A 20852-nucleotide genomic window follows, 5' to 3' on the forward strand; every position below is an offset into this window, starting at 1 on the left:
AGTAAAGCAATCTGTATCTTAGAAAAATATGAATGAAAATACTAGCACAAAGTATATCCTTAGAGTAACTTCATTTAAAATTAAACGGGCAACTGATTAACCTATAATTACGATCTTTCATCTGGCATTAATTGATGTTTTTAGAACTAAAACAAAGAAAAGGAAAAAATAAAGAGAATCAGGAGGGGTATTCTTTATTAATTTAAACCAAAGAACAAAAGAAAGTGTGTATGAACTGTGACAGAATTGTTATAAAAGGTACCATGATTCAATTATTCGTTTCTTTGTTTTTGCTTTGTTGTTGTAGTTGCTCCTTTAGTAAGACTCTTTACTCCTATTAAGGTTCCCAGCAGTGATGTAGAGTAATAGTATTTCAGAATTCAACCACTGCTTAATCAAAGTGTCACTTGGTTACACTTCAAAAAGCTCAGGATTACCTCAATTAAAAGCGAGTCTTTACAGCACTTTGCAGATTTCGTGCAAACTCATACAATGAGTACTCTATTCAAATTGGAAAAGACAAGGAAGAGAGTGCAATTTTTATGTCTCTTAATATATTCTACTTTTGCTGATAACCTTCCAGCTCAATGCTTTTCCCCTCTATAGAATTATCTGAAGAGACTGCAAATGATACATGATATTATATTACAGTATATCTACCTTGTTCACGATTACGAACAATCTATTGTTGATTATAATTTAAAAATAGCAATGATACTTCGAAAAAAGGACTAACTGCAAGAAAACTAATTAGTCATTCAAATTGGAGTCCACATTGACTGATTAAAAGTGCAATGTCTTGGACTATACTTGAAAGAGTAAATATCCTAAAGTATGCTTAGCTAGTAAAATATATAGGTCATGTGTTACCCATAGAGAAGTAAGGGACAGAAGTTATTTCAAACACAGGATAGCCGAAGCTTAAGATATTTGATATCAAAATACCTTATATATAGTGGCCAGGAACAATTTCTGTCTAAATAATTCATCAACTTACTGTTGCAAATGTAAATGTTAAACTAGTTATATTACACTAGAGAAAAGAGGAACACTGCATTAATTTCTTCAGAAGCAGCTGCCAACATCCTCCCAGTAAAGAATGCAGAGTTGTGATTTTACCATAATTAGTTAGTAAAATTTAGAGTACTCTGACTAAAAATTGAAAAGGAAGGTTTCATTATCACTATATTGAAGTTAGCTAATATGAAGGTAAATATTCAACTTTTAAAGAATGGCTTTTACCTTAAGAAGCCTGCCCAGTGCAATTAAAATACAATAGAAATGTGGGGAGATTTGCATACAGTGATTAATTACAGCTAGAGAGTCAGGGAGGGCTACACTTTTTTGAAAAATTTCTTCATGAGTTTTATAACAAAGACATTGAAAACTGATTATTAAAACCTCTTAATGCAGGTTGCATATACCACTAACTGCATTATGTTGGAGTTCCCTGAAATACTCAGGTGTGTTTGATGACTTTTTGATATGCCACTTAAGAGGAACACACAAAACTTTTTCAAAATCTCCACAGGTATTAATTTGAACTGTTTTATTTTTAAAAGGAAGTCTTTTTAATGCCTTTAGAAATGCTATGGTCCTGAGGGAGCAGCAATGACCTTTTGAGGGGATGGAAGACTGAGCTTTCACAACTGAAGTGACCCTATGCTGAGGCAGAGGTTCTCAAACTGACTCACCTCACCTCATGCCAGGGGTTTCTTACTTCTTTTCTTCAGCCGAAACTATAATAGAACGATGAAACAAAACGATAGCTTATCCCAGTTACAACTGAGTTCATCATTATCACTTACAACCTTAAGATTATATTATAACAGAAAGTTAGAAAGGAAGCTGATAAGAACATTATTTATTCTTATCAAAAAATAAGTATGATTTCAAGAAGTGAATAATTCATAATGGAGAATGCTAAACTTCAGAAGATTGAGAAAGATCATAAAAACAAATACAAAAGCTATCATTATTCCAGCATTTGTACGATCTGTTTTACAAAGAGAAAAGTGAACAGAAAGCTGAGACTTTTTAAAAATTATATTTAAATTCAGTCATTATCATTTTACATTTTATATTCTTAAATAGTTCTGAAAGAAAGGAAATTGGGGAGGAATAGGAGGAGGAAAAGAGGACAGGAAGAAGGAAAAGGTAAATAAACCAAATAGTTATTTGATTCCTTCTAACCAAGTTCCAACTTTGGAGATGTTAACAGAACACAAGCCAAACAACTAGGGCTGAAAAGAAACAATTAAAAGACCTTTGATCAGACTGTCAGGAAGCAATTCGCCCCTTTCCTTCATATCATTCTATGATATGAAGCTACAGTGATCCACCCTTCCAAACCTGAGAAAGGAAATAATAGAGAGAAAATATAGTTGAAAGTTGGATCCCAGTTTTTTCAATAATTTCAACCCTGAATCAAGCTATATCTGAAGATATTGGTGTGAGAACCAAGAAATTCCTTTGTGCTTTAGCCAATTTGAGTTTAATTTTCTACTTAGAGTAAATGGGTCCTAAGTGACACAAACTTGTTTTCCAGCCTTAACTCTGGTGTTGAGACCAGGTATAGAATGCTGATTATATAACCTGAACTCTAACAAGCTTAGGAGTATCATATCACTCCATTTGTCTCATTCTTTTAAACATTATTCAACTGCACGTCTCAACTCCTCCTTGGATTGCTATATTATCAATATATGATTTCAACTTACCATGGTAAATCATATCTTTAAATTGTTATTGATAGCACCAGTTCAGCAAGAATGAGTACAAACCCCATTTAAATTCAGCTCACTCACATGGATTCTCTCCATCCAAGAAGCACTGAATCTCCCTCAACATAATACTCCAACCAGGAAAACTGTGTACTATGCACTTTGAATCAGTTTGAAAGAGTTGATACTTCCTGTTGCTAATACAGATTGTAATTTATTGAGGGAATATGTAGGATAAGAAAAATCTTCAGAGTGACATTAATACATTACATTTTTTTAAGGGCTGTTTTACATATATATATTTCATAAATAGTGACTTCCATGGATCCCCAATGTTCATTTATTAACATTAGAATGTAAACAGCAGTATACAGGAAGTGACTATAAGAAAACGAATCTGGTTTCTAAAATTTATAGACATAGATTTTAGTGCTCTATAGCTCTACTCTAAAACAAATATTTATTAATTAATGTACATATCAATACTCAAACACCTGCTGAGTGTACATTTTTTACCAATCATGATTTCACTGAAATTCTCCACTTTCCTTTAAAATTGCCATTAAATTTGCATCCTTTCTTTAATATAGATGCTTTAGAGATAATGATTTATTTAATGTTTTCAATTGTAATGTTACAAATATCACCTGAAATTAAAGTGATTTCCCCAGCATCACTGAAAAAATTTGTTTATTAATTACAAATATTAATTTGTCCATTTATTCTGACCCCAATAAAACAGGAAGTGCTATAGTCATGTACTTGTTACTTAGATAAATTTAAAAAAACATATTTGAAATGTACTAGAATTATTAAAGAGATTACCATGAGTTAAAAAATAGTTCTTGGCACAAGTTAGCCTAAAGAATTATAAAATTGATTTTCTGAAACAAAAAGAAAGTAACTAATTTTCTTCAGAATTCCATGATTATGTATGTAACACGAAAAGCAGATATGCCACAAAGCTAAAGTTGACACTTTAACCCCTTCCAAGGCACCCTGCATAACTTCTGTGTTTGTAATTGTATATTGTTTTTCTTCAAAAGCTCTACCAAACTATATAATTTTAAAACTCTAATCAACCTGGATCAGTCCTGCCTATCAGGTAATTCATAAAATAATTATTATCTTCAGTTTTCCTAATCATGTTATTTGAGATGTTTCTTTTAAAATATTACTCCAACTAGTTTAACAAATTTAGTTATGCTAGACCTGTATGAAAGTTTGCTTTTTTGTTATTCATTTCTTTTAAAATGTCTGCATTCATTGAGAAAGAAAAGTATTGCAATGATACTGTTTTCAGAAGATTCCTTCAAACTCAGGGCCTCAAAAGAGTAAAGTAGAAAGAGGTTTGCAAACTGAAAACCTACTAAGGCCAAATATTACACTCTGATAGCTAAAGTGTAAGGATATGTGTTTTGCTAGTGCTGTTTGAGCATTCTATTATTTGCCAGTAACTGTGTGAAATGCCGGGTGGCATTATTTCACTTCTTCCTCACAACAGGCTACGGGGACATCAACATCAGTCACATTTTTCAGATGAGAAAATTGATATATATCATGTTAAAAATAATTTTAATGTATATTGCAGCATGCAGCAGATGGAATATGTACTTGGTTAATTTAGAATTAACTAGTAGAAATGTCGAATGATTAACATGACATACATTACCTAACTTATATTAAACTGAATTTATAGTATGAAATAGCAGAAAAAAATTGTAAATAAAATATTTCCTTTTCAATATATTTCAGGGAGACTTTCAAATCTATAACAAAACACATTTTACGAAAATATTTAGGTGAATGTGATATGCATTGACATTCACCTCTTCACAAATGTTATATCTTTATGAAAAGTAAAAACACTAAATTTGATTGCATTTATTTTATGATTATGCATTTTTTGCAAATAACTAGTAATGAAAAGTTATAAAACCACTATAATTGTACTGTTCCATGGCCTACATCCTGCATCTTATTTTACCTGTAACAGTATGCCGAATTTCTGTAGAGTAATTTGATATGTAAATGAGAATATTATTAAATAAAATGAGGTGTGTATGAAGTCCCAGAATAAAGAAATTGTGCAATCTAAATTTAATTTACAGAAGAAATGAATAGTAAATATGAATCACTAAAACATAATTAGAATGTAAAATGAAATCTTGGAAAAATGACAAAATATCACTCTGAACTAAACCAAGGACAAATGCAACTTGGAGAAACAAAGACAAATTTTTCCTTAGGCTTTAGATGAATGGCATGATCCCTTGCATAGAGTACAACCTTGCAAGGATGTTCTTCTAATGCAGTGGAAATTGGGTGCAGAAGAAAACAGGCAAATCAAAATTATATTCAGCCATGTTCAAAAACATCTTAGGAAAAGGTATTTTGAGGAAATTTAAGGCAGTTGAGGAATCTGCAAATACTTCCAAAGGTTTAAGAAAAGAATATATTATTTCAAAATTCATGTATCCATGGATAAATGGGCAGCCTGCCTAAATATAGTAGATCTTTGGCACATACTTGATAAAAGTATAAAAAAATGGAGGCAAGGCTGTCTTCCAAAATAGGCACGGTGTGCTTAGTTATTCTCCATAACCCAAGGAGCATGTCTCTGTTATCTATTCCCACCTTATAAATGAATGGCTTAAAATAAAAACCATTTTATTTTTTCATGATTTGTGGGTCATCAATTTGAGCAGGTTCTTCTGCTGGACGAATATAGGATCGCTCACATGACTATAACCGGAAGCTCAACTGTGTCTGAATAGTGTAAGATGGCCTCATTCACATGCATTGCCATTGCTGCTGGCTTCAGCTGGGTCACTGTTTCCAGCAGGGAAACCCAGACTTCTTTGCATGATGCTACCATCCAGGAGGGCAAGAGTAGAGGATATACATGCTCCCTGGAGGATTAAGGTTGGAAGTTATACTATATAACTTCTGCCACACCTATTATTCAAAGCAAGTAGAAAGCCAGTCCAGATTCAAGGAGAAGGAAAATAGATATCTATTCTTGATGGGAAGACATGTAATGAATTTGTGGCCATTTTGAATTTTCCAAAGGAGGTAAGAAAGTAAATAACAGATGGTAACACACCACATGGCTTAGAAATGATCTGTTCTGCCAAATATATATCTAGAATTAACCGTCAGATTTTGGCTGACTGTTAGGCCCCTCTGTCACTAAAATAACAGCACAGAAACCTGGAATTAAGGTGAGGAAATGAGTTTGGTATTTAACTTTTTTCCTGACCCTTTCCCAGAAGGAGGAGGTAACTTAGGGATAAATCCTGAAGCACTCACTAATGACAACAGCAGCCTGTACAAACAGCATGGTAAAGGGAATAAGAGGTGATTAGAATGTGGAACACAATTAGATAAATGTAAATGCTTAATGTAAATGCTTAATGATGAACTTGGTAATGATCACCAAGTTCCATCCAATCTTAACAGTTACACAATTCTCTGATCCTTCTACACTAAGTGTTCAAGGGAACAATTATTTATTTCTTTAAGACATATCAGTTAGTTTATAATGAGTTGCAAGTTGTTGCTACAGATGAGAATTGGTAGAATAAATCACCCAACATCACAGTCTAGTCTAGCACACACATCAAAAAATTAGTGTATACTTATATTCCAGATTCAGGATTAAACACTGCCTTTTCAATAAGAGCAGCTACAGAATCCTCTAATGGATAACTATAAAGTTTTTCATAAACTTTCAGATATAAAACCTGGCACTTCATAGAGTACCATAAAGAAAAAAGAAATTAAGAATGAGGTACATATTCAAAGGATGGCCATCATTCTTGAAGGAGTTTAAAAGCACATTTAAAAATCAACAACAATAACAACGACAACAAAAACAGCTATAAAGGATAGGAAAAGAGAATAATCTAAGTAAAGCGGACATAGCATTTTTTTTAGAATCACAAATATTTTGATTTGAATTCTAGGCTTATCGTCTACTAGTCATACAATTATGGGCAAGTAAATTAACTCCCTGCAGCCTCCACTTCTCTAAAAATGTATATAATCATGCCTAAACTGTAGGGTTATTCCATAGATTAGAGGAAAGTGAAAAACAACGGTGCCTGGCACAGAGTGCCAGAAAATGATGCTGCTGATCATCATCATCTATTATATATTATCCAAGATATATGTATTGGCACCTTCCAGTGCTTTCCACATAAAGTACTTGGAGGAAAATTCATGCACTTTCCTCAGTAGAGGACGTCTTAGAATTTTATTCATCCTCAGGCTCTTACTTTACAAATATATCTAACAATCTTATTATTTTATTAATAAGTTCTTATCATTGACTTAAAAAGGAAAATAGGCCTACTGGAAAAAGTTAACTATAAGAGAGCAAGGATAAATCAAAGAAAAATCATAAATGGAAGACAGACGGGAAAAAAAAAGAAGTTGGGGAATTTTTTGTTTCAGTACGAATTGCCTTAAACATGTCATGAATTAGTCCCTGAGAGTGTTTTGCATTCACTAACATATACAGTGATGTTGTTAGGAAAAGGTTAACTATATTTAGAATCAGTGTGTCAATTTTAATAAGTAGCACTTACATTAAAAATATAACTTTTAAAAAATATTTTAAAACATGATGCCTGAAAAGAATCACATTCAAGATTATGAAGAACGTCAATAACCAAAAGATTTATTCTGCGAGGATACTACATAAAGGTAGTTCTACTGTCATTCCCTTCTATATTTAAATTATTTTCTCCCTTGTTAGAAGTGAAGTAACCTCACATAGAGGCTGGAGAAACTATTAGGATTATCATTGTTGATTTTATTCCAAAAATGGAGAAGGTAACTCAGATTAAATTATTATAAAAATCAGTACCATCTAGGTTTAAGAGTAAATTAAAAGACAAAGAAGTAAGAACGTCATCAAGACTGATTCAGGCCTAGGGCTGCCTCTCTGGAAGAATATTTGTTCCTCACTCTAGACTGCAGCTTCCTCCCAGTGGCATCTATGCCATTTCGGCATTTGTGTCTCAAAGGAGAAACTCTGAGCGGAGTATTTAAGTAAGCATTAAATACTGAATAAATGTTTGTTAAAGGAATCAAAGAATGGGCCTTGAGTCATTTTTGTCTAGATCAAAGAACCCATGAGGCAGCTAGCCCATCCCCTTAGGGTGGAGTAAAATCTAGTAATCTTGCCTTGCTCTATTTCATTGCTTTCCATATTTATTATTAATAACATCATTATAATTTATAAGTTATTTTTCTTTCAATGTTTAGTGGAAAAGATTTAGATAATTTCATCCTTATGAGCAAATCCTATAACATCAATGTTGAGAAAGTGGTCTCAGGTGTAAACCTCTAGAAGAAAGATTCATTAAATACGAAACCCTGGAAGGAATTTATCTGCTAAACTCGCCATGGTCAAGTCCCAAATTTTATGAATAGTAAGAGCCTAGTGGTCATTTACTGATGGGCCTCTCACAAACTGTACACCAGGAAGAACTTCAGACCGAACCCTCAGCTTCCCACATTATACCCCATTTGTTTACACTGTCTTACCACTGGGAAACCCTGGTTTCGCTGTTCCACCTGCCCCATCTAATCAGAACTGCACAATTTAAATTCCTCATGTACTTAAAAGTGACCTAACTTATAACCTGGGAAGGACCTTTCACTATAAAAGATGGCCTCTGCAGAGCACAATTTAGGTTGCTACCTGAATCTGTATCTCCTGGGCTGCAGCTCCTTTTCGCTCAAATAAATGCCATTTATTCTTTATTACAGTCTAAAATTTTGGTTTACACAGGTATCTTTACTAGTGTTTAGCCTCAGAATGGCAAATACTTTTCATCTTTAAACAAATGTGGACCAACGAGTTGTAACATCTCAGATATATTAAGGACTCTAATGCCTTGTCTGGGCTCAAAAGAAAAAAAAAAAAAAAAAAAAGCATGTACCTCCTTTCTCTGTTCCAAAAGCAAAGAAATAATGGCCCTGCTCAACTCTATACTAGTCAACCCCTATGGTTTTTTAGTACTGGTACCACACTTCAATAAAAAGTGAGACAAACAAACAAGGGCCCATCTAGAAGAGAGTGATGATGAAGACTTATGATAACTAACATTTATTGAGCATAAAAGATAAAAGGGCTTGAAATCATGACAGAGAGAAAACCACCCAAATCAGTTTAGGTCCAGAGTTATGTTTAGTCATAAGCAGAGCAATCACACATTGGAGATCTCAAGTAACTCTGCTTAAATATCTGAGGTTCTGTCACTGCGTATTAGACTTATTATGTGCCCTTCCTTCTGTATTGAAATTAAGTATAAGCTATAGGATGGGAGATTTCTGGCTCAACCCCAAAAAGAAATTTTATAATATGCCTATTTAAAATTCGAATAATCTATTTTAGGTGGAGTGATTTTAGAATCACTGAAGGTACTCAAGCTTAGTTAAGATGACCAACTGACAGAAATGCTTTAGAGGAAATTTAAAGTTGAACAGATGTGCAAATAACATAAAAGCTCCACAATGTCAGACCCATCAGGAGTTTAAATAAATTTAAATTTAAATGTCCTGGGTAAGTCAGGCACTGTCTAGCGTACCAGAGATCCTACAGCCTATAATTTCTTAAACCCAGCCAGATTTCTTGCTTTACATCTTCTACTTGGTTTCTGAAGACAATGGACTGTGTAACCTCTGGTTTGGTTCAGCTATAGCATTCCTTGGAACCCTGGGGGGTCTATGACTCTCCAAAGAATATGCCTTGAGGTCATCCAATTAATACTTCCTTTAGTTTCCTCCTTTACCCTCATGATAGCTGATGATAAGATGATAATGATGATGGTGATGAAGATGATGATGATATTAGCTAAGTATCTCTTATAATTATCTTCATATAAAATGAAGGTGAGGACACTAACAAACAGTCAGAGAGGTTTTAAGACTTGCTCCAGGTTACCTGAGACACAGGTTGGTGAAATCTCCATTTTTGTACTTATATCATTGCAACAACACACCTCCACAAAACACATTTAATGATTTTCTGATTTCCTCTCTCTTTCCTCCTACAAAGCATAAAATATCAAAATAGAATTTAAAATACCAGGTATACCAGTTACTTTTTAGCTTATACATTTGTTTGTATCTTTCATGGTAATAAGAAAATAAGTTCCATGAGGTTAGGATCCACTGTTTAGTTATATGTTGTTAAAATGCCTAACATTTGCAAAAGAAAAAATAAACAAATGGGGCTACATCAAACTAAAAAGTTTTGGTAAAGCAAAGGAAACCGGCAACAAAACAAAAGACAACCAACTGATTGAGAGAAGATATTTGCTATTGACACATCTGGTAAGAGGTTAATATCCAAAATAAATAACTCATACAACTCAACAACAAAAAAACAAATAATCCAATTCAAAAAATGGGCAGAAGATCCAAACAGATACTTCTCCAACGAGGAAATACAGATAGCCAATAGACATATGAAAAGATGCTCAAAGTCATTAATCATCAGAGAAATGCAAAGTAAAACCACAATGAGATATCACCACACACCTGTCACAATGGCTGTCATCAATAAATCAAAGAACAACAAGTGCTGGTGAGGATGCAGAGAAAAGGGAACCGTCGTACACTGTTGGTAGGATTGCAAATTGGTACAACTGCTATGGGTATTTATCCAAAGAAAACCAAAACAATAATCTGTAAAGATCTATGAACCTCAATCTTCAATTTACAACAGCTAAGATATGAAGCAATCTAAATGCCCATCAACAGATGACTGGATAAAAAAGTTATGGTTCATATATGCAATGGAATATTACTCAGCCATTAAAAAAATACTGTCATTTGCAGCTACATGTATGGACCTAGAAGTTATTATGCTGAGTGAAATAAGTCAGAGAAAGATAAACACCATGTGATTTCACTTATATGTGGAATCTAAGGAACAAAAAAGAAGAAACTCATCAAAAACAGACAAACATTGAGGACAATTTGGCGAAGGACAGAAGGGAGGGGAACTTGGGTGGCTAGGAGAATGGGGTAAAGGGTTAAAGAAGTACAATTAGTTGATAGATGGTAACAGGGATGGGGAGTACAGCATAGGGAATGCAGTTAGCATTAATATATTGGCTAGGTGGAAAACCAGAAGAGAAAAGGATCAATTAGGGGGATCATTTTATAAACTATATAAATGTCTAAACAATGTACTGTATACTTGAAACTAATAAAATAAAAAAATAAAGTTTCTAACATTTAAAGAATCGAAAACATGGCAAATATCTGATATACTTCCTTCAAAAAAACCCAAATTTTCAGTGACAAGGTAGACACATTTCTATTAAATGAGGCATTTCGAAGTAAAATATCTGTGAATATTAATGATATAATGATCTCTCTTTATAGAATAAAATATATATACTACTCAATATAGTGTTCAATGTTGCCATTTAAATTGTGTGCATTTTAGTGTTTTTATACAAATGCCTTACCACTAATAAAACCAAGTGCACATAAATCATTTCATAAACTAATTTTTACACCATGGGAAAAACATAACAGAAAGAGTTAATTACTAAGAAAATACCACAGCCTGTTTCCAAAGAAAATAAGAAAGTTAGTTTTTATGGTTACAGAGTTGATATGCTCTCACTAGTAAATCTTTAATGCAAATAACCTATAACTTTGAAAGCAACACTACTAAGATTCACGCAGTTTGATTCTAGATAGAAATTGAGAAGTCACCATGGGGAATGGAATCCAGAGAGCAACTGGTGTGTGTCCTTTAGGGCTCTTTAGCATTTCCTCAAAAAAATTAAGGAGGCAAAGTGAAAATCCAGTAACATAAACAATACTGTTTTGGCTTCTAGCCCTGATTAAATATACTGGTTCTAATTAAGTAGGTATTAATCTAATTAATGTGTTCTTTCATTCTTTTCCTAAGAATTAAGAAAACATTCCCAGAGTTGGGAAGAAGGATCCTATAACTTTATCTTATTATTTCTTTTCTAGAGCCTTTTTTGTTATAAAATCTAAAACAGATTCACTGTTCAGTAGCAATTCTGCAATTATTCTTCACCAGGATTATAATAAGACCAATTTCAAAATATTTCATTGGAAGATTTTTTAAAGTACAAAATTACATATATGCTCCCGTGAAAAAAGAAGAGCATAAGATTTAAGTTTAAACAGATTTATTCTATAAAAAAGTATATATTCTAGGAAGATGCAAATTGGTCAATTGACATTTTCCTGCCAATGTGACTAGGTTTGTAACTGAACGAACACAGACTATCAAAGCCAATTTCCAAGAAATCTTACCAATATAGTTCGCAATTTAAATAACAAAGCTTTTTCATATGGTTTACTTGGTATCAGTAAAAGATAGTGCATTTATGCAACCATGTAATTCCATTGTAATATTCTATCACTTGTTAATCATCTTGATAATTAGTATTAAATTATGTCAGAGTTCAGCATTGTCAGAACAATATCTATCAGAAAACTATGATGTAAAAGCTTAAAAACAGCTTTAACTATCTCTGAATTAAATTCTTGTATTTCTATCTCTTGTTATGCTTATATGATACCAGGGTTTTCATAATAACATACAATTTATATTAATAGAGCATGATAAAAATGGTTCACCTCTAACCAGAATAGCTTCAATACTTATAAACATAATACTTCTTAATTTTACCATGCACACACCATGTAATGGACAAATTATACTGCCTTAGGTTTTAAATAGTCCTCAATGATTGAAGGATGCCACAGGAATAAAAATGTGGGCTGTAGAAAAATAATGAGTAGTATCACTTTCAAGATTTCCTGAACAAGGCAAAGCTATGCACATGTAACAGTGGAATGATTTAGCAAAATTCCCTGTGGGGTCATAATCTCTTTTACTTAAAGGCTTAAATTTATATCTTTATTCTTCAATGAAACATAGAATAGATTACATTATACATAAAACTCTGAAAGTAATGCCATTATAGTATACTTCTGCGTAAAGAAAAAATAAAAATCACTGGAATTAGTTAATAGATTACCCACTTAAGCCTTTAGAAAGTTTCAAGTAGCTTTCTGCAAAAATATATAGCAGCAATATTATTTATTACAAATAGCTCTTGAAATTATTGAGTAGTTAAGATATAGAGCTATTATGTTGTAGTTTTACATAGAGGCAGGAACATTGTTAGATATCTGCAAGCATCTCATCTCAACCACATAACAACACAGCAATAGTATCAACGGAAGGCAAGATCCTAATTTCATAGCTAGAAAACTCAGCAAAACTATCGAGCCAAAGTACTTCAAACAGCAGCAGAAAACAGAATACTGGTTTAGATGGACAAAGGGAACTGATGGTGATTCATGAAAATATAAAGGGCACACAAAACATATGATGGTCATTTTAACAGCATTGCCATAAGCAGGCACTGCTTTAACACCAAGAATACATTCAGTAACAGAGGAACAAAAATAATGGAAAAGGCAATAAGGGTGGGGCAATCTTCCCTCAAGTGACCACAGTGATCCCCTCTTGAAAAAAAGTAAAGAAAATCACCTCTGGCAGAGATACATCTTGATGAATCCTTTCCAGAATACACAGGCACAGGAACCTCATATTTCAAAAACAAGGGGTGTGTGTGTGTGTGTGTGTGTGTGTGTGTGTGTGTGTGTGTGTGTGTAAATGTCCATATATACATCTCATGTTTCAGAAAGGAAGTGTGTGAAGCACAGAAAAATGGTGTTGTTCAAGGTCATTCTCCTCTTGAAAAAAAGGGGGGAAATGACCAAAAATTTGGGAGACAGGAGTCAAGTGACAACTTCTTTCCACCTGCCTATATGCTCACATCTGTTCCCATGAGTGTCCTGACACTACTATTCTGCCCCTCTTAATAGTGACCACAGGAGGGCTTATAAGGAAGGAAGATTTTGCCGGGAAATTTCCTATCGATACCTGACAGTCTTAACCCATTAGTGAGCCAGGCTGGTTCTACCTAAGCACAACGCTTAACAAGGACAGTGGACTCAGATCTCCAAACTGGTTTGCACATCTGTCTCTCCAGAAAAGGGAGAAGGGAAGGGAGGCGGGAATCTCTATTTCTTTAAAGAACTTCTATACATGAAACTCTGTGCTAGCAGTTCTATTTGGTTATGACATTTCACCTAACCTCTGAGGATGAGGGTACAAGGACAAAACTAAATCTGCAAAAGCCTGAATCCTTAGTGAGAAAAGTCTAAAAGGAAGTGAAATGAAGAGGGAGATAGAGAAAACATATCATTTTCCCAAGTATTTATATTCTCCCCCAACATTTGGTCTTTTTTGGGCACCCTCTAAACAGATATGCTGTATTTGCTAACAAATATTATGAGTATGATATATTTTCTGTTGTAATAATGTTCTGGAGAAATTTAGGGAGCAAAGAAGTGTTCTTGTCAGATTTTTAGTACACACCAGTTTTCTGTCTAGAATTTTCTGAGTGATAGGGGAAATACGAATAAATTCACTAAAAGAAAAAGAAAAGAAAAGAAAAGAAAAGAAAAGAAAAGAAAAGAAAAGAAAAAAGAAAAGAAAAATCCTCACTAATTCCTCTCCAAGTCCCAGGTATTTTCAGTTTTTATGCAAGCAGTATCCTTTTCTTTCTGAGTCTTCAGAAGGTAGCGTGGAGACCTGTTTTTCTGTTAAAGCCCAGTTATTCTCTATATCCTTTCTTGGTTCTCCCTAGAGCTCAAAGTTACAGAGTAAATCTGTCTTTAGAGTGGCTCTCATCTTTTTGTCTACTGGGCATGGGGTGAGGGGGTGGTATAGTTGTCTTGCCACTGGTTTTCCAATGGGGGTAAAACAGGAGTATAAATGAGCTGATTAAATCCAGGAGAGCAAGAGGAGAGAGAAGAAAGACAGGAACAAATGGAAATCTAAGAAAAACACACTTAGTTTCTGGTTTTGAATCCCGAGGAATCATACAATATTTGAATATCAAGGCATTTTTGCTGCAAGCTTCGTTCTATATTCTTGAATATTCATTTACAAGGAGCGCGGTGAGGTTGCAGGTGCAGGACATCACTGCCCTCTGTGCATGTCTCTTTACCTCCTTCCTCTCATATCCAGGCAGCCACCTCGGCCATGATGCACTTGCTGTCTGCCAGGGGGCACGCTGAGCTCTTCTGCCCCGCCCCAAGCGAGTGTCAATGAGGGCCTGGCAGCTGCAGTGGAGGAGCCCAACCCCCCAAGCTCCTTGCATACATGGCCTTGTAGCACCACCAGCCTGTGAGGGCTGCAGCAGCAGCCGAGCCCAGACTCCAGAGGAGTTGGGGACATAAAGGGAGAGCAGCAAGCTAGAGGCCAGCTTGTAGTCTGCAAATGCCATCATATGGATATCTATAGAAATGCAGCGAGAGGAGAAATAGCAGGCAGCGCCCCTATACTTTCTAAGCAGCTTCAGCAAAGAGAAAAGAAACCCTGGGAGCAGCCCCAGTCACTGTCTCCTGGAGCAGGGCAGGGCGTCTTGTGCTGGGCCAGGCCAAATCCTCTACTGGGTGCAGCCAGCAGGCAGCTCTGGAGGGTGGGAGACAAACTAGCTCTCCTTAGCTGAATTATTCAGGGTGCCTTCACTATGGAATAAAACTCTGGAAGTGCTTTATCTTGTTAATCCTAATGTCCCCAAGAAAGGAGTGAAATTTTCTGTATGGGACACAGAGGTGTTAGGGAAAGGAAATGAGAAATAAGGTGCGAAGGTAAAGGGCTTTGGAAGTTCACTAAATTTGTTCTGCCTCAACTGGGCCATGGGAATCTCCATTTTAACATATCAGACTCAATATGTTAATGAGGCAGTCAAAAATCCACCCTACTCCTTGTAAATCAAGGCACTGGCAAGGATTTTCAAAATTACAGAGACAAACACTCCCCCACCCCAATAAAAAAAAAAAAAAAAAAGAAAAAGGAAAAAGGAAAAATCTACCACACACAAATCCCTCTCTACAACTGAGACAATACATCTGGGTGTTGGGGTGGTGGTTATGGTTTTAGTCTACCTCATCTAAAATTGACTTCTTTCATAGATCTATTTTGCTACATAAAAGCGAACCCTCACAATTAAACACCATATCTCAACACACACAACGTGACAATGAATTCCCTTCCATGCAAAGCAAGTTCCAGGAAAACTCCATTTGAGGTTAAGTCTCCAGATGCGCAATTTACAACTACTAAAGGATGTGGCAAGCTCATTAAGGAAGGAAAACAACCTGGTACCAGAGGTAGAGAACGGTCAAAAATGATCCTTGCCTGAAATGATGGGTAGAAATCAAACACCCTCTGGCAGTCCACAATCTGAGGAGGGCTGGATACCAAATGGTCCGTGGCAACCACAGCCTGAAGGAAATACTGGATTTTAATCTCTAGCATCTTCAGACAGGTTCAACACGCCCAGCTTTCCAAAATAATCAGTTAGGGTGCAGTGTATCCATATTTCTTTAGCTTTCACTGCTAGATTAATTGCTCAAGTATAGATTTATATTCCACCTACTAGAAATTATATTACAACATCACGGAACGCCCTTGGATACTCAGCTCTTCCTAATGATTTCCAAAACATTAATAAGTAAAGTAGACTGCAATGCAGATAAGACACTAGAAACAAGATCAGATGGAAACTGGGTGAGGCGGATAGTCGTTTGCTTGTTACCTGGTGCCTCTAGAGGAAAAGACGGTCGTAGGAGGACTTTCTGCCCGCAGGTACAATCCCGGCAAGGTGGCTCCAGGTAGCTTTCACAGTCGTACGCGGGTCTCGCTCCTCACTTCTCTGCCCTTTGCCATAGCTCAGCACCTGCATCCTAGGAAGTCCGAGAGGCGTCTCCTGCCACTGCCGCCGCTGCCCGCAGGTCGCGTTGGGTGTGGAATCCACCGCGGTTGCCCCATGAAACCCGCGTTTCTGCGCCCAGGGAGCCGGCAGAGGCAGGGCGGCCGCGCGCGCACGCACACACACACACACACACACACACACACACTCAAAATCACGCACACTCACACACTCGCACCCGGGCGCGCGCGCACTCGCATTCACCCTTGCACACGCACAACCAGCATAGCACGGGGAGGGAGCAAAAGAGGGGACGAGTGCTTCTCAGGATCGGCTTCGATGCCCACCGGACCACGGGAAGGCAAGACAGTGGTCTGACATAGCCGGTTGATCACGTTTCCTTCAAGTTCTCCTCCAACCCAAATCCACGTAATTCAAGAGCTGGTGACATTTTGGTGGGGAAGAGAGAGCCAGGAAAGGGCTGAGAAAGAGTCGGGGATTTCGTTAAGCAGTTTTAAAAGCAATCCTTGTTACCTTGCTTTTGCAGAAACCAGAACCAGCTCGAAGGGCTGAACTTTTAGCTTCAAATGATGTGGACTGAAAAGTAAATATCCTTCTGGACAAGACAGGAAGGTCTGGATTGCACAAGACAGCTGCGGGACCCTCTGGTGACCTTGTAATGTACCTGAAAGCAGGCTAATACTAGCACTTTCCAAGCCTCTGGGTAAAGCGATCCACACACATAGGTCCACAGCAAGGCAGCCGCTCCGAATCCAGCAGGGGAAATGGGTCTGGGCGTCCTCCGCCCTCTTCGAGAACCCGGGCAACGAGGGACACCGCCGAGTTAACACATTTGCTTCTGGGCAGTTGGATAAAAGACAGTCAAATACATCAGAAAGGTTTGTGAGCGCGCGCGCGCGCGCACACACACACACACACGCACGCACACACACACAGTTAGTTGAAGAGCAGCTTACAAAATAAAATGCCAAGATGCCTTCAAAAGGTAGAAAGGATCCAGAATCCTTCCGGATAACGGAAAGGCCAGCGGGAAGGTTATGAAGATCTTCCCATGTCTTTCATTGTTCCTCGCTCTTGTGAGTGTGTGAATGTGCATGTGCTTATTTCCAGAAGGTTTCGTTTGTCTGCCCCACCCCCGTCCAGTTGCGCTTTTTTTCTCCTGATACAAACCGACCGTGCAAAATGGATTATGTGGGTGGGTTGTGCTCACAGCCGGAGCCTCACAAAGTCAAGAATTCCAAGGGAGTAGCCATCTGAGAAACCCTTAACATCCCCGAGGGAAGGAAAAAACACGCGCAAACACGCACACACGCACGCACACACGGAGTCCTCAATTCGGGCCGCTCTGCACACGCTCACTGCGCCCTGCGCGCCGCTGCACACAGCGCCCCGCCCGCTGCTCGCGCGCGAGTCACGGGCTCAGGCTTAGGGCTGGCAGCCTAGATTCCTGGCTGCGGCCGCAGCGGGCGGGCCCGTGCCCCCGGTTCCCCGCGGCGGCTTGTTCCGGCAACAGCAGCCGCCCGGCCCCAAGGAACTGCGCCCGGCGCTGCAGCATGGAGGCGGCAGCAGGCGCGCGTCCGTGGGCCCAGCCCTCACCGCAGTGACGGGAGCCGCCGCACCGCCCAGACTCGGAGAGTCAAACGAGACCCCCGCCAGATGCACCGCGCGGCGCGCAGCCCTCTGCCCTCGCTCCCCAGAGCCGGGTGTGTCCGGTTCAATTTACCCCAGGCTTTTCGTAGAGCACCCGCGCAGCGCCGGCAAATCCCTACGCTGGGAGGCGCGGGGGCGTTGCAGGCAGGGGGAAGGGAGAAGGCAGAAAACCTGCGGGAAGGAGGCGAACTTCCAGGCGGTTCCCCAGCCCCTTGCGAAGAGGTGACTTGCTGACCGCCCACTGCCCCGCGATTATGGGATAAAGGAGTGTCACCGGGCCAGCCAGCAACTGCTAATGGCCGTGGAAAGAGTCATTAGCTATGACCTATCGGAAAAATTCTGAGACCAACGGCTACTGGCTTGAGATTTTGGTCACCTGCGACTGGCTTCCAGTGTTCCCTTAGTAGTAGGTGGTAGGTTTGCTTACAAATTGGATGGAAGTGGACGCGCAAAGGAACGTTTAGATTTGCGAATCAACTGAGCTTAGCATCAGACATTACCAGTACTGCAGCTGGCCACATTTTAGTATCTCAAGGGCAGAGAGCAAGCCAAATAGTCATCATTAGCCAGGCCGGGCCACTAAGGTCGCTAGGTTAGGGAACGAGTCTGCATTAAGAAAGAGAAGCAGGGTGGTTAGAAGGCTAGACAGGCCCCACGGAGAGAGGTCGGCTTTTCTCGAGTCTCTACCACAACTCTCAGAGCTTCTCTCCTTGACCCCACCCTCGCTCCCTCCAGCTGGGAAAGGGCTTTCTCCCGGGAACCCAGAGTGAGTGATGCCGTTCCATTCTGCTGGAGCCAGGAAACCCTTTCGCCAACACGTGGTCTTCGGTCCCAGCGAGCACTTCCCCTCAGCTCCGATCCCGGCTGTCTGGACACTAGTCTGAATACAAAGAGATAGGAAGACTTGGCGGTTGCCGAGGGAAGCTGGCTAATAAGGGCCTTTTCCTGGCCCACTTGGCAAAGCCACGTGCTAGTGGTCTCCTTGGATAGGGCGCTCTCGCGTTTTGCTACCAATAGATCTCTCCCAGGCTTTAGCGTTGCCCTGCAGAGGCACACATGCTCATACTCGAGCACACCCACAGGCTCACCCAAGTGCGTACACGTGCACCCACCCCTAAGCAGGACCCACACAGCCGACTCTTTCAGGAAGGAACCCGAATGGGTGAAGTGCTTGAGGTGAAAACTGCTCGTATCTCTTCCTTCGTTTCTTCTGCTCCCCTCTCTATCCCCTCCAGGCTGGAGGTCCAACCCCGGGTTTAGCAATCCCCTCAATCCTTAGGGCCGCTTTGTTTCCGAGGAGTGCTACTCTGAGGCTGTAGTTCCCGATGCGCCTCTGCGCGCTCCAAGTCCGCGGACAGCGCAAGTTCGGAGTTCTGGGCGAAGCTCTGCAGTGCCCGGTGGCGCGTGCTGATCCAGTTCGCGTGGAGCGCTGGCGTCAAACTCCAGCAGCAGGGGGCTGTGCGGTGAAACCTCACAAAAGGAAAGCAAAGGGACAGCTTGGACAAATACATCAGCGGACACCTCTGCAGTCCAGGAGTGTCTACTAAAAACATCGGCGGTGCCCCGGGTGCCTTTTTGTCTCCGGAAGTTAAAAAAATGGGTTTTCCGATCATTCCACGGTGAGAACCGCAGCAAACTGAGTCCAGGGACTCCCCGAGGAACTGGAAGAGGGAATGCTTCCATCTTCGTTTCAGTTTAAACTTAGCGACTTCTGGGACTTCACTGGAGGGCGGCGGAGTTGCACCAGCACCGACTGGAAGCAGATGCTAGAGAGCACTGCCAAATACTTTAGGACGCGGGGGTGACTCCTTCTCCTTCAAGAATGTCCCACTTGCTCCCCTTCCCTGCTGACCTGATAGGAATCGCTCACCTCCAGGAGGTAAAGGTTTGCAGTTACTCCTCGGGACCAAAATATAGAAAGATGTTGAATGAGAAATTCAAAGATCTTGCATCACCGGACTAAATAACTTTTTTTTGTTTTTAATTTTTTTGTTTTTCTTTTTGTTTGTTTTTCTAGTGCCCGGATCTAGGTGAGGAGGAGGCACACTGAATCAGTTGCAATAAACCCAGAATTCGGGACAGGGCAAAGTTCCACTGTCTTCCTGGGGTGTGTGTGTGTGTGTGTGTGTGTGTGTGTGTGTGTGTGTGTGTGTGTGTGTGTGTGTGGTGGTGGTGGTGATTTTGTTGTTGTTTGCATGAGAAAGATGAAATTCACGTCTCCTTAATATTGGGAGTTGTAATGTGTAACTTCTCAGTGTTCTTTTAGTTTGCAAGCCCTACCAAGCTCTTAAAATCATCTCTTCATTGTTTAGCCTTCCTATATATTATGCACTATATTTGAAAAGTGCTTTCCTCTACTTTCCCATTTCATCTCATCTCTAGAAAACTCTCTCTGGTAAAAGACATGTACCTCTCACTGCAAGAATCAGTGTGTGTTTGTTCCTTTCCCTCCTATACAAGCTGATTAGAGTTTGCCAATAGAAAGGAAAAAGAGAGGTTTGTTATATGCTTGTAGGTAGAAGGAAAGGCTAAGAAATTCTTTCCCAAAGGGTAACAAAGGGTAATTTTTATTTTTATTTTCTCCAGAGGAAGAAAGACCTCTGAAGACAAGAGAGATGGCAATTTCTAGTTTAATCTATGTAATCAT

The 20852-nt window shown here is 38.9% G+C and overlaps 1 protein-coding gene across 11 annotated transcripts in view; it reads right to left on the reverse strand.

The window, feature by feature from the left end:
• The window catches only part of LRFN5 (leucine rich repeat and fibronectin type III domain containing 5), a 236288-nt gene extending 216339 nt beyond the window's left edge, over nt 1-19949 (reverse strand). For 3 of the 11 annotated variants that reach the window (XM_016153249.2, XM_016153251.2, XM_016153250.2), the window contains exon 1: nt 16421-17910. The gene's annotated coding sequence lies outside the window, so the exon portion shown is untranslated. Of the gene's footprint in view, nt 1-1694; nt 6116-16420; nt 18128-18278 lie in introns of those variants that run through there. The other 8 variants (XR_004956251.1, XM_036238837.1, XM_016153256.2 and 5 more) reach the window with 6 other exon arrangements.
• Nucleotides 19950-20852: the final 903 nt, after the last annotated feature.

Source organism: Rousettus aegyptiacus, unplaced genomic scaffold (genome assembly GCF_014176215.1).
Source record: "Rousettus aegyptiacus isolate mRouAeg1 unplaced genomic scaffold, mRouAeg1.p scaffold_m13_p_3, whole genome shotgun sequence".
NCBI classification, from domain to species: Eukaryota; Metazoa; Chordata; class Mammalia; order Chiroptera; family Pteropodidae; genus Rousettus; species Rousettus aegyptiacus.